Raw genomic sequence first — 12,483 nt, 5'->3', positions numbered from 1 at the left:
CAGTGAGACTCTTTGGGGATTTGGGTGGATGGGCTGATTAATTAATTGATTGGCTGGTCAAGTTTTGTTTTATTTTGTTTTTATAGATTTGTTTTCAGAGAAAAACATCTTTCTCAACAGGCCTGATGGAGTAATAAATCCTGGACATCTGTGTCCTGGACCACAGCAGCTCAGATAAAGAAAACTTCTAGCCTATGAATGAAATCTATGATACCAAGAGGCAGTTGCCACAGGCAGCACTGTATGAGCTTGCCAGGTCAGAGCCATGAGAAACAAACCAAAGCCACATCCCCCTGGGCAAGCTGAGACAGCCAAGCAGGTCCAGGGACCAATATAAGTCATGTGGAAAGATTGGAAGTGATTTGAAGGAAGGTAAGCCTAAGAGACTTCATAATCTTGTGGTAGTTTTTTTTTTTTATAGCAAGGCTCAAAGCTTCTGGCATAAGCATCTTAGTAAGTTAAAGAAACCAACTTATAGCATATACTTTCTCCTATGTATAAGAATTTTTTAAAAGTCTATCTTATTCTGTTTTCCTCCATATATTTCTTATCCTGTACTTCTTATTTCCTTGTTGAGATGGCTTTTTTCCCATCCTCCATCACTTCAAAATATGATACTCCTCCAACTTTTGAAATACCCCTATTTCCAAAACTCCCCCGACCCGCTTCACCCTTCCACCCATGACAGTGATCAGACTCCCACAGGCCTTTGGCTGATTTCTAAATGCTGTTCCTGGCTCACATCTTCCTGTGATGAAACTGAAACCAGTTAGTTACCGATGACATGCAGCTGACTCTTTACCAATAATCCCAGCCAAAAAGTAGCTAAGACTCATCTCTGGGTCAGGCTCAATCTCTACAAGAGTAATTGTGATGGCACAAAAAAAACCCAATGTCCTATCATAAGGAGCAGGATTGCCACCTTAATGCTAAAGACAAATGAGCTGTACTTTTAGACCACCCCTTGAAAAAAGAATCCACCATGGCACTTGCGCCACCACTGAAAGACTAATTGAAGCAAAAGCAGACTCCTGCCTGAGTCGCTAGCCAGACATCACTCTTACGTCCATGAAAACCACAACATCATGCCCAACAAATCCCTTTTCCTTAGGGGACCATTTTTATGCTTCTGGTTTGTTTGTTTTAACTTAAGGATTCTTTGAATTTTCTCAACTCAGAACCTGTGCAGATATGTTATCTCCTCTGGTTTATAGTCTACCTCTGCCTACCTGGTAGGGCACATAAACTGTTCTCACACAATGCTTTGGAACATGAGCAAAGTGATCTTAGGCACAGGGAACTTCAACACAAACCCAAATATTCAATAGCTAGCCAATATTTAAAGTATTCAAAAAAGTTTAATGTAGCTGAGTGCTTAAAACTTTTTTAAAAAATAAAATAAAAAACTGAGCACACACTTTGCCATTCAGAAACTAGATTAGCCCACTTCTCTTTCCCAGGAACAGCAAAGTCTAGACAAAAGGCGTGTGTTCTGTGCTTACTCTAGCTATACAAGAAAAGCCAATTGCTGTACAACCACAGGGCTCATACATTTGTTCATTAAAAAGTGCTTTAAATAGCATTTTCTATGGAATTTTTAATTAACAAATATTAACAAATTAGTTTTAATCTGTTAGCCAATTTATTTACATAACTAACATAATTTAATTAACCAAATCCAAATTGAATAGATTGTAAATATCTGATCAGGCTTTTGGTAATATGTTTATAGCACACAAACTAACCATGAAATTAGAAATTCTGTGTGTGTCCAAGAAGCATATTGATGAAGAACAGAAAGACCTACAGCCACCAGCCAGGCTCCAGAAGGAGCAATACCACCCAGCATGGACCTCTGATGCTCAGGAGCACGACCCTAGGAGGGTACATTGGCATTCCCTGCCTGCTCAGCCCTCCAGTGTTGCACATCCTCTTACTTCTAGTGAATGACCTTGCTTCCTATTTTACCAAGAGAGCTAAAACCATCCTAATATTCCTTGTCTATAATTTAATTTCTACACATGGGCCCTATACTTATCCTTACATGTAAATCATAACTAGTCTTCCTGCCTCCAGTTCTACCCACCACCACAACTCCAATTTTGTACTTCAAACTAATCTATCTTCCTGAATACCAATTTCCTTTGTGGCACTCCTCTGCTCAGAAACCTTCAAAGAATCCACATGTCTATCAACACGACCCTCTGAAACTTGACCCTGACTGTTTTCCAATATAAATGTTCTCAACACAGATCATTCATTTTTTAAAAGATTGTCCACTCTTCTGTCTTACTCCAAGACTTCTAGAAACAAAAATTTAGACAAAGATTACAGGGTATTACTTTATTCAGGGAAATGCAATCCCAGGACAAGAATGAAGAAAAAGAAAAATGAGACAGGGAAAGATGACAAGCAGTGTAAGATAAACATAACAACAAGAGCCTCTACTTCACAATGAGCTCGAAGAATCTCAGCCAGTCACTTGCTATGTCACCTGTTCAGCTACCTAGGATGTCTTCAGACAGTCTGGTCAGAGAAACTATTTTTCAGATGAGCCCGATCAAGAAAAAAAGGGAAAGGATATTTATCTGCACAAATTCTTTCCAGCTCCTGGTTTTCTTTAGCCAAAGTCAACTCTCCCACACCACTAGGTTGCATATTCTGAACTTTTTACAAGCTGCTTAGGAATCCAGAGTCCATGCTAGTTCATACAAGTGCTAGTTCGTACAAGTATCAAAGTAGTAGGAAGATCCAGAGACTCCACTCATTGACCTGGACAGCCTCATGTGGTAGAATATCACAGACCACAGATTCTGTCAGATTCAGCAGCTCAGGCAAAGCAAATGGGTGGAAGAGGTAAAGATCCTAGAACAAGATGAGACCAAGAAAATCTAGAAGTGTATAAGCTATCTCCCCAGCCCTTCCATAAAATTTACCCAATGGTCACTCGTTTCCCTGAATTCCTTGTTTGGGTGGTTTTTTTACATACTGCTAGGTTGTAAAGATTATTTAAAGGTGATGTGTGTATGTGTGTTTAGTCTCCATTAAATTTTAAGCTCATTAATGACAGGTACCAAGCCAGTATTTCCATGTATCTTCATCTTAACTGGCACAGTGTGGGTGCATAAATGGTAGCCTATTTGTAGTTGCTTAAGTAAGTGACAGCCCAGAAAACAGATCTGAGGGTAACCTTAGCTTAAGTAAACACAGGAAGAGCCTCTTTTCTTTTGATTTCACAGAAATATCCTGAGCTTTCGAAGAAACCCTAACAGACACTCCATTTTCTGCACAATGAAAAATTGTCATTTCCTACGCAGTGAAAAATTTAAATGATACAGGTTCAAGAACTACTTAGAAGCAATTGGCTGTTATTTTTAAAAAGGTTTGGGGAGGGATTCAGCACTGAGGCATTGGCAGCTGCCTCTCCAGCCCTCTCTCCCCAAAGCCACACAACCGATTCATTCCCTATATGACTCCAGTTCCCTCTGAGCTACACTCCCTCTGGCGGAGCCCAGGGTCAAAAGTTTCAAAAGTTCAACAAAGTCAGGGTTATGACAACACTGGGTGCTGTCACTCTCCCACAGTCAGTGGGCATTTCTAAAGAAAGCCAAACCCTAAGCTAGAAATTCACTTTTTCACCAAATCAAGACATACTGTTGATCCCTGCACTGATCAACATGCCAATGAGAATTAAACCAGACATGATCTATGCAGGACATGAAACATCAAACCTGAGACTCACAATTCTTTGCTGGTACATCTTAAACAACTAGACAAAAGACAACTTCTTTCAACAGTCACATGGTCAAAGTGACTGCCAGGTTTTCAATACTTAGATAGTGAAGACCAGATAACGACCGTGCAATATTCTTGGATGAGTTTAGTGGTGTTTGGACTAGGATAGAGATCCTATAAATATGTCAGTGGGCAGATGCTATATTTTGCACCCGACCTAATACTAAATGAACAGCAGATGGAAGAATTGTCATTTTATTCATTGTGCTTTACCATGTGGCAGATCCCACAGGAGACTGTGGAGCTTCAAGTTAGCCCAAAAGAGTTCCTCTGTATAAAAGTATTACTGCTTCTTAATACAATTTTTTGGGAAGGACTAAGAAGTCAGGACCAGTTTCAAGAAATGAGATTAAGCTACATTACAGAGCTCATCAAGGCAATTGGTTTAAGGCAAAAGGGTCTCTAGTGAACAGTGTTTCTACCAACTTCTGGATAACTTATATAATGTGATTTCCAAAGAATCAGTTCCAAGACTCATATCAAGGAACTTTTTTCCTATGTTTTCTTCTAGGAGTTTCACGCTTTCTAGTCTTAAATGTAAGTCTTTAATTCATTTCCATTTAATTTCTATGAGTGGTGTAAGATAGGGGTCAAGTTTCACTCTTTTACATGTGAATATCCAGTTTTCCAAGTACCATTTATTGAAGAGACAATCTTTTCTTGATTGTGTATTCTTGGCTCCCGTGTCAAATATCAGTTGACTGTATGTGCATGAGTTTATTTCTGGGCTCTTGATTTTGTTCTACTGGTTCATCTGTCTGTCTTTGTGCCAGTATCGCACCCTTTTAATTACTATTAATTTATTGTATAGTTTGAAATCAGGGAGTGTAATGTCTCCTGCTTTATTCTTCTTTCTTAGAATTTCTTTGGCTATTCAGAATTTTTGAGGTCTTCTTTCCTCTTCAATTTTTTGGAAGTGTTTAAAAAGTATTGCTGCTAATTATTTTTTTTAATGTTTAGTAAAATGTGCCAGTGAAGCCATCTGGTCATGGATTTTTCTTCACTGGGAGATATTTGGTTACTGATTCCATACACTCACTAGTAATTGATCTATTCATATTTTATATTTTCTCCTGATTCCATCTGGATACATTGTAAATTTCTAAGAATTTTTTTTTTCATTTCTTCTAGGTTGTCTAGTTTGTTGGTGTATAGTTGTGTTGCTGTTATTTTTATTGTTACAAGTCTTGAAGCACTATTTTGACTTTTAAAATTATGTACATGAATTACTTTGACAAAAATAAAAATTAGATTAAAATGAAAAAAAGAAAAATGAATTTGTTTCCTCTCCATCAGGAAATTAGATAAAAATTAGACTTTGTGTTCATTATTCAAATATAGACATATATTTTACAAGCAAATTCAAATTCAAATTCAAAATCATGCCACATGGTGAAATGGTTAAGACCATGGACTCTGGAGACAAATTCCTGGGTTCAAATTCCTGGGTTCCTGCCTCTTTTGTACCTATGTGGCCTTTGATGAAGTTCTAAGTTCCCCACCCTACAGTTTCCTCATACATACAATGAGGAAAATGAAAGCACCTACCCCAAAGAGTTTTTATAAACAGTAGATGTGTAGTCATCTGCTAAACCTGAAAAACATACCTGAAGTTTGGTTTAATAAATAAATAAGATTATGAGGCCTGGAAAGGAAAGATGGGAACAAGCACAATTATATATACACACTGCTGAGAGATAGAAGGGATTTTGGAGATCAGCTATGCAAACCCTCTTTTTTCATATTTTCCTTGATAACTCTAGCTTAAAGCATTACTGCTAATTCTCTCCCCTACAATATCACAGCACATGATTTGTATATAAATCACCTTGTTTGAGTTTATTGAACATGTAATTTTAAATCCTTTAAGAGACTATAATCATACATAGCACACTATTGATGAAGCATAAATGTGGAGTTTTTAGTAAATAAATGAGAGGTGAAGGTATGAGAAGAAGAGTGAGAAAATCCAGATTGAAGTTAAAAGGTGACTGGCTAGATAACATTTAGCCTACACTCCAAGAAAAGCATTTATCTAGTTGATTGAAAAATATGTGGGTCCCACTCAACAAGCTGCTTATTTCTCCATTCTGTCACCTCAGCAGATATGGCTTATCACTGGACTAATCTTGCCTGTTCTATTTGTGCTGTTACCTCTGCTCTTCATTCTTTCTGTTTCTTAAACGCCCAATTGGGTCCTTACCCTCTGTGCTACTTCCCACCTTCAAAACTATTGCTCTAAAGATAGGATACCACAGCCCAAGGCAAATGCCAAACCAAACATACTACAACTTCCATAGCAACTAACTTTTTTCTATTCCTACCCCAAAGCCCAGAGACTTCTCTTCCAAAGAAAAGGATACACCTTGTCCCGTTGCTACTCTCCATGTCCGCCAACACTCAGCATCATGTACGGATTCAAATATTAAATTATAAATATAATATGAGAATGTTTCAATGTGCCACTTTCATAAAGAGATCGCTTATTCAATTCTGTTCAATTCAATTCTAGACCACACTAACCCAGAAATATGTCTGTTGTGGGCCCAAGTATCACATACAGGCATTTTATTATTTCAAGCTTGCTATAATTTTTTCCTGGTACAGTGAACTTTATCAGCTTCTGCATCTTATCCACTGTATTGAATTACAACATTCTATTGTGTGAGGGTGGTACAGTAGATTGTGGGAGGAAGGAAATCTTTCCTCCCCCAATGTGGCTATTTGCTACCTCAAAGGAGGGTAATAAAGGGATGACTTCCAGAGAAAAACTTTGAACTGGTCATGAATTTTTAGAATAAAATGAGGAATAATTTTCCCCCAAAAGTGCACATTTTGAAGAAGAGTGTTCTCAAGAAAGCAATTTTTTTTGCCAGAGAATTTATGTTTAATAGGAAGTCCAATTCTTCATCAAAACTGCCAAGAGCAACACATATGGTAGCTGAGGCTGAAGGGAATTTACAATGGACAGTGAAGGAGGGAGATGATGAATACCAGTTGTGGGCTTGAGACCAACTGCAGAGATAATGGCTCTATGTTATCATACTAACCTCCCTCTATCCAAGTTTCCCCTCAGGAAGTGAGGTCCACCAGAGCCTATGAGGAGCTGTTTTCAAAAATCATGGAGAAGTAGACCTGTGTGGCACAAGAGGTGGACTATAGCGCATGTGGAATTGTGCTGCCCACCTCCCCCTTGCTGACCAGGAGGAGGAAGATGGTTACCTGATAGAGTCCAGCTGTTAGCTTACTGTACCACAGTGCCTAGAACATAGTAGGTGCTAAAGAAATATTCGGCATATAAGGCTGAATTATCTACTATAGTCTGTGATAAAATACATGCTTAGTCATGGTCAAGTAACACAACGGGTGCAAATAAATTTTTGTCTTTTTTACTTTTATCTTCTAATTCACAGAACTTTTAGGGACTTGGATTCAGTCAGGATGATGATGTTTGTTTTTAACCTGGATTTGTTTGATTTTTTCTTAATCTCTTATTCACTGCATCCTATGTTTATAGGATTTTCTTGTAAAGAACTTGTCACAACAAGGCCTCAACCCACAGGTCAGACTTTTTGATCAGTAGGTCGTCTGAGAATATGAAGAATAAAAATATGTTAGAGTGGGAAGAGACCTTATTAAAGCAGGCTAACTCTCTTATTCATAGTAAGGAGACTTGGCCCATAGAGATAAAGTGAAATAGTTATAAAACTCATTAAAATCAGAACTAGGTTATGAGACAAATGTACTACCTAGTACACTAACAAGGTAATCATCTTGATAAAGAAGAACAAGTTGGAGGAATCATTCTATCTAATATCAAAATATGAAGATCTACCTGAAAAAAGCCCTGCCATTGTTAATATAACAAGAATGGTGTGTGTGACATAGCTGTAGGCTGGCAGCCAAGGAGTCGACTGGAATGCCCATGTATGAACAATGACCATTTCACTGTACTGGTCAGTGGGGGCAGTAGTTGCCACTGAGTGAGCATGTATACTGTGTGGCCATCACATTCAAAGTGACTGAACAAGTAGAGCAAAAACACTGCATCTAATTTGGTGTTAAGCTTGAACATTCCTTTGCAGAAACTATTCAGATGATTCAGAAGGCCTTCTGGAACACTACAATGAGTGCAGCACAAATAAAAGAGTGGTATAAATACTTCAAAGATGCTCAAGAATCTATTGAAAGTAATGCATGTTCTGGAAGGCCTGCAACAAGCAGAACACCTGTTGATTATGGGCTGCAATCAACAAAGATCTGTGACTGACAGTGTAAGAACTAGAAGTTAATCTGGGGATTGCAAAAACTACTGTGTCAAGATTTTGATGCAGGATCTTTGCAGGAAATGTATCATGGTAAAAGCTGTCCCACGACTTCTGCTACCAGAGTAGGAGAAACATCTTGCTGCAGTTGCTAATGACCATTCAAACCAATATGGGTAAACCGGACTTGGTGCCTGGCAACTTCTGGCTTTTCCAAAAACTAAAACTGCCTTTGAACGGAAGAGATTTCAGACCATAAATGAGATTCAGGAAAATATGATGGGACAGCTGATGGCAATTCCAACAAAGGATTTTGCTGAGTGTATTGAACAGTGGAAGACACACTGGGAGAACTGTGTGAGGTCCCAAGGAACCTACTTTGAAGGTGATTGAGGCATCATTGTCCTATGTACAATATTTCTTGTATCTTGTATCTTCTTCAGTAAATATATCTATTTTTCATTCTACATGGCTGGATAGCTTTAGACAGACCTCATATAATATAAGGCCACAGTAATCAAAATAGCATGTTACTGGCATAAAAACAAACACATGGGTCAATGGAACAGAATAGAGAGCCCAGAAATAAACCCATACTTTTATAGTCAGTCAATATTTGACAGCGAAAGTAAGCACACAGAGTGGGCTAGAGATAGTTTATTTAATAAATGGTGTTAGGAAAATTGGACAGATATGTGCAAGAGAATGAAACTAGAGCAAATAAGAAAAAAACTCATGGACATGGACAACAATGTGGTGATAATGGACAGGAGGGTGTGGCTGGAGATGGAATAGGGATTAATGGGGATAAATGGTAATGGAGAAAATATAAGAAAAATAAATTTTTTTTAATTGGAACTAGGATTTGGGTCCCAAATGCCTAATTTTTATGTATAAAATAATAAAAGTAACATGAAAAATCCTAACACTATATAAACTATTAACACAACTCAGTACTAAACAGCAGGCATGTTTATTATTTTATTAAAAAATATTTTCCTGTTTAACTCTAGTGTGTTCAAGTATTTTGGCAATCAGACAATTCCTGGTTGTGTCTGAGTTAAGAACATTGGACACTGCCCTGGCCTCCTGCCTTTAATATAGGGTTCTTGCTTTTCCCTGCCCTGCCTTCTAAGGACTGTTCTGTATAGTCCGACTCCTCCTCTCTTTTGTGATGCACAGCCAGAAGGAAATGGTGAGGGAGAGGCAACACCCATGATGAAGGAAAGGTTTCTCCAGAGGTAGAGAAAGTGCCACAGGGTGCAAAAAGAGAGAGAGAGAGAGAATGGGAAAGGAGAGGGAAGAGTAAGAGGATGTGGGGGGCGGGGGGCAGTATCCTCTTCCAAGAATCAAGAAACATAAAGAACTTGAGTTATTTTTGGATTACTCTATGCTTTCTGGACTATGATTCATTGATCACAGCATCACTCTGAGGTAGGGCCATGTGGGTAATTAAGATTAAAACAGTGTGGGTCAAGCTTTTTTTTTCTACATATATACCCCATTATCATTGCACTTGCCATTACTTTTTGAGACTGTCTCTTGATTTATACATAAAACTTATAGCTCCTACAATAGCTTGTAGAAATCATTCTAGCAATATATAAAGAATCTTTAAAATACTCAGGTCCATTGATACAACAATCCCACTTTTGAGATTCCTAGAAAAGGAAATACTAATTATGTAAAAAGCTTGAATTCATTTAGAGATTTATATCAAACTTATATTAATATAAAAGCTAGAAACCAATTAAATACCCAACAGTAGTAGCAATTAATTTTTAGTAGCAATTTTAGTAGTAGCAATTTTTTAAGATTAAGCAATTAATCTTAAGCAATTAAGATTAAGCAATTAATAAGATTAAAAATCTTATTATGTAATTATAATAGCACTGGAAAAGCTTAAAACAACGTTTAATAAAAGAAAGGAATTCAAAACACAGGTAAATGAACCTCACTCTACCGATTTAGAGTCCAATACCTGTATTTTTACATAAGTTCCAAGGTGATTTTCATGTATATCAAGCCCATGAATTCCATATTCAAGTTCATGGAATTCCATACACACACACACACACACATATATATGAACAATTATGTAAATGCAAACTAACAAGCTAAGTCCTTTTCTGTAGAACTCTGATTCTTATTTGTTTGCATAATAATAGCCTTAGTCTGTTGTGGTGATTCCATTTCTCCTTCAAGGAAGATGCTTTCCTAGTCTCCCTCATTTCATGAAGTGATCTTATGACTCTACTCTGGCCAATAGAATATAAGAGGAATTCTTCCTGGGGCTTTCAAAAAGGTTTTGCCTTCTGATAAAAGGGACACATATTCAAGAAGGGCTTGTTGGTGACACATCTTCCTTACTTCCTGAGATGACTTTTGAAACTATTACAGCCATTTGGAAATCCTGATAAGAATGTACAAGGACTAAAAGTTCATTGTGAATCAGACCTGAGCAGGAATAGACTGGAGCAAGTAAAATCTCTCCTGCTGATAAAACAGGAAGAAAAGTAGAAAGTATCCCTATTTTATGTATTAATGATAAAATTTGATCACTATGAATAGGTGGTTCAAAATGAGCTCTCAACCAATAAGAATATATATCTGCAAGATCAGATAACCCAGGTATCCTGTATAGATTTTACTCTTAAAGACTTGAAAAGAATATAGGCATACACAATCAGCATGAGCCAATGAAATATATGTAAGGTAGTGGTGAATTACATAATTCTGTCCTTAGAGTCCCAAGAAAAACTTGTGATCAATATGAGCTGCAGGAGCATAACTTTCAGGTGAGTGGAATATCTATAATTCTAGCCTATGCCAAGTAAGAAATTCCCAAAATGCCTTGCTGAAATGGCACAGCTCTACAAAATTGACAATGTCCTTATCATCCTATTGAGCCTGTTCATTAACTTTGAAACTACAACTGCTATTAGGCTGCTGGGAAGATAATTCTCAAAAGTCTCACAAATGTATCCACCTTGTCAGCTGAAGTAACGTAGAACGGTAAGAAATATTTTATGGGCTCTGACCAGTGTGGCTCAGTTGACTGGGCATCATCTTGCAAGGCAAAAAAGTCACCAGTTCAATTTCTGGTCAGGGGCACAAGCCTGGTTTGTGGGTTCAGTCCCCAGCCAGAGTACGTGCAAGAGGCAACCCACTGATGGTTCTGTCCCTTTCTTTCTCCCTCCTTCCCCTTCTTTCTAGAAATAAACACAATCTTTAAAAGAATATTTCTTAAAAAAAGAAATATTTCAAGGACATATCTTTAGGCTACCCGGATGCCCAGGAACATAGCATGCTTCTCTTCTTGACTTCTAGTTACTTTAAAAAAGTATTTATGACTTTCTGCATATAAGTAATATAATGAGGATCATAGCTTGGAAAATGCCAATGAGTGTTTATCTTCTGAATTTTCACAAATGTAACCTCCTGTCTGTGAATCTGTGGCATTCCTCTATCTTAAAGAATTTAGATAACTACAACACGGTGGGGTGATGTGAGAGGGGAGAAGCAGAACTGTCTTCTCTAGAGGAGGTTAGAGATACTGCTGAGTTCCAGATCAAATATAGGTTAAATGCATGTTTAAATATGTTTGTTTAAATGTTAAGCGTATGCAGTAGAAGTATAGGTAATATTTCTTAACCTTAATTTCTAACATTCTCGAGCCCCGTTGTCAGAACTGATTCAGACCCCCTCACATAGGGCCAGGATGATGCCCAGGAGTTTGTATCTTTATAATCCTTCATAAGTGATTCTGGTCATGAGTCAGGATCGAAAACACTGCCCTAAGGGACATAGCAACCATATTGTTCTGTGACCTGGAGTTACCATAAATCCCACAAGCATCTTTTAAAGGTTTTAAGGACAGAGTTCTTCTCAGGGATGGAAGTAATTTGGCAACGTGGAATAGAACCTGTGTAGGCAAAGCCTTGGGTCACAAAATATATGCTTCCACCTGAACTTCAACCTTCTCAATAACAATAAGAAAAATATTTCTTCATAACTCACTACTTTCAAGGAATTTGAGGAAGGCAGAAAGATGAAGGAAGATAAGGGGGAGGCAGATAGAGAGAGAAACAGAGAACAGGAGAATAGCTATTATTACTATTTCTATTCACCATTAGCCTAAATATTCAGTACAATGAAATAAAAGAATACAATCGAAAATAAACTGAAACACATCATTACCCTTATATAATATTTTATCTGCCTAGAAAATTCAATAGAATCATTTCATAACTAATTAGAACTTAGAAGATTCAGTAAAATCACCAGATTAGATAGCAATACAGAAAAATGCATTCCTTTCTGCCATTTTCACTATAGCTAGTTAGAAATACACAAAGAAAAAAATATTTTCCTCACAGGATTAATGAAACTACAAAATGCCAAAGAGTAAAATTTAATGTGT

The 12,483-nt window shown here is 37.4% G+C and overlaps 1 pseudogene; it reads left to right on the top strand.

Moving 5' to 3' along the window:
- The first annotated feature begins 1,746 nt into the window (after positions 1–1,746).
- On the top strand, positions 1,747–4,935 carry LOC119047306 (progesterone receptor-like; annotated as a pseudogene).
- The last annotated feature ends 7,548 nt before the right edge of the window (positions 4,936–12,483 follow it).

The sequence above is a fragment of the Artibeus jamaicensis genome, unplaced genomic scaffold (genome assembly GCF_021234435.1).
Source record: "Artibeus jamaicensis isolate MK-2021 breed Jamaican fruit bat unplaced genomic scaffold, CSHL_Jam_final contig_3126, whole genome shotgun sequence".
Classification (NCBI taxonomy): Eukaryota; Metazoa; Chordata; class Mammalia; order Chiroptera; family Phyllostomidae; genus Artibeus; species Artibeus jamaicensis.
This window is presented reverse-complemented; position numbering and strand designations above follow the sequence as displayed.